The 2,704-nt window shown below is 34.9% G+C and overlaps 1 non-coding gene across 1 annotated transcript; it reads left to right on the top strand.

Annotated features, from left to right (window-relative positions):
- Nucleotides 1-2,289: 2,289 nt before the first annotated feature.
- Nucleotides 2,290-2,393, top strand: LOC136204442 (small nucleolar RNA R71). Its single transcript, XR_010675283.1, has one exon. It is a non-coding gene; the product is annotated as a small nucleolar RNA R71 (small nucleolar RNA).
- Nucleotides 2,394-2,704: the final 311 nt, after the last annotated feature.

Below are 2,704 nucleotides of genomic sequence, written 5' to 3'. Positions count from 1 at the left end.
AAAAAATAAAATGCATGACCGGCTATCCTTTCGATCATTTGATCAATGAAAGGTAAAGGAAAATGATCTTTCCTAGTTGCCTTATTTAGGTTCCTATAATCTATACAAACCCTCCAACCAGTGGTGGTTCGCGTAGGTATTAATTCACCTTCATCATTCCTTACTACAGTTATGCCTCCCTTTTTGGGTACACAATGGATTGGACTAACCCATTCACTATCCGAAATAGGATAAATGATTCCATTGTCTAAAAGTTTAGTAATCTCATTTTTGACTACTTCTTTCATGTTCGGATTTAAACGTCTTTGTCTATCCGCTTTAGGTGGCTTATCTTCTTCTAGGTGAATCCTATGCATTACAATACTAGGATTAATTCCTTTTAAATCTGAAATATGTCATCCCATACTTCCTATTCTATTTCTAACAACGTCTTTCAATTTTTCTTCTTGATTTTTTGTTAATTTGTTAGAGATGATTATAGGTAGAGTATCACTTCCGCCTAGGAAAGCGTATCTCAGATGGTTTGGTAATTCTTTAAGTTCTAATTTAGGTGGAACTACTACTGAAGGCGGAACTGGTCCATCTTCTCGAATCAAAGGCTCTGGGTCCTTATCTTCTAATTCTTCACCCATTATAGGTTCTATTATTTCTTCTCTTTGAACAATGTCATTAACACATTCTTCAATTAAATCAAGTTTCATACAGGCGAAATCCTCCATAGGATATTTCATTGCTTGATTCATATCGAACTCGATCTTATCGTCACCTATTCGTAAAACTACTTTTCCTTCCGACACATCAACTAGAGCACGTCCCGTGTTCATGAATGGTCTACCAAAGATTAGCGGACAATTAGCATCATAAGCAAAATCTAAGATAACAAAATCAGTAGGAAAAATAAATTTGTCAACTTTTACTAAAACGTCTTCAATTATACCATATGGTCTTTTAGTGGATTGATCCGCTAATTGCAAAACCATATTGGTACGTTTGATGTCTTCTTCTAAACCTAATTTTTCAAAAATAGATAATGGCATCAAGTTTATACTAGCTCCTAAATCACAAAGACAACTTGGGAATTCCATATTTCCCAATTTACACGGAATGGTAAAGCATCCGGGATCTTTGAGTTTAGTAGGTAATTTGCTTGATACTATCGAACTACAATCTTCAGTAAGTGAAATGGATGAAATTCCTTCCCAACTAATCTTTTTTGAAATTAAATCTTTCAAGAATTTTCCATAGTTAGGAATTTGCGTAATTGCATCCATGAATGTTAAATTTATATGCAAATTTTTAAGTTTATCTAAAAATGATAAAAGTTGTTTATCATGGTCTTTATTTCGGACCCTGTGTGGAAAAGGTGGTTTTGGAACAAAAGGTTTCGTATTAGAGTCAATTGGTGTATCTTTTTGTTTTAATGTATCTTCTTTGGATTTTGGTAAATCATTTCCAGGTAAAGTTGAATTTCCGGGTATTTCCGGACCTGAGTAGTTTTTCCCCGAGCGAATAGTGATAGCCTTAACATGCTCTTTCGGATTTTCTTCCGTTTGGCTGGGAAGACTTCCCTCTTTGCGGGATGGAATTGATTTAGCAAGTTGTCCAATTTGAACCTCCAAATTATGGATGCTAGATGATTGGTTTTTGATAAGCTGATCGAATTTACTTTCGATCCGTTTAAAACCATCGTCTTGATTACTTACCTTTCCATTCATAGCATCTATAAATTTGTCGATTTTTGAAGATAAAGTGCTAATCGTATCTCTTGTTTGATTTTGATAATTATTTACACGATATTGATTAGCATTTGCATTATTATTATTATTACTATCTTTCCAATTAAAGTTAGGATGATTTCTCCATCCAGGATTATAAGTATTAGAATAAGGATTAGTAGTTTGGTTTTGTCCTTGGACAAAATTTACCTGTTCTATCTCATTCATACCTTCGTAATCAATGTCTGTCTGGATCGGATCATTAGGATCACACGGCGCCATAAACCTATCAATTTTGTGCGATAAGGCAGAAAATTGGGCTTGTAACATTGCAACTGGATCAAGATTCATTATACCTTTAACCGATGATGTACCTGAGGATGATGGTTTCGCCATTGGTATATGTCCACGCTCTGCGGGCCACATACTGTTGTTGATTTCCATTTCCTCCAAAAGTTCTCTTGCTTGGGCGGACGTCTTCTTCATAAATAACCCTCCAGACATAGCATCTAATGAACCTCTAGTTGTAGGATTTAATCCATTATAGAATGTCTGCATTAAAAGTGCATCTGGCAGTTGGTGGTGTGGGCATAAACGTTGAAGTTCTTTAAAACGTTCCCAAGCTTCATAAAGAGTTTCATTATCATTTCGTTTGAAGTTCTTTAAAAGATGTCAATTCTTTGATGACTCTTGCGGTTTTTGCTAAGGGAAAATATTTTGATAAAAACGCTTGGGCTAATTGGTCCCAAGTTTCAAATGTTGCAGCAGGCATAGAAGTTAACCAAATTTTTGCCTTATCCTTCAAAGTGAAAGGAAAGAGGCGAAGTTTGATTGCTTCGGCTGTTACATCAGTAATTTTAAAAGTATCACAAATTTCTAAGAAATTTGTCAAATGTGCATTAGGGTTTTCGTTAGGTAGTCCATAAAACGTTACGTTGTTTTGCAACATATTAAGCAAAGCAGGCTTAATTTCAAATTGATTTGCGTTT

This window comes from Euphorbia lathyris, chromosome 8 (assembly GCF_963576675.1).
Source record: "Euphorbia lathyris chromosome 8, ddEupLath1.1, whole genome shotgun sequence".
Taxonomy (NCBI): Eukaryota; Viridiplantae; Streptophyta; class Magnoliopsida; order Malpighiales; family Euphorbiaceae; genus Euphorbia; species Euphorbia lathyris.
The sequence above is the reverse complement of the archived record's forward strand: the minus strand, read 5'-3'. Positions and strand labels throughout refer to the sequence as shown.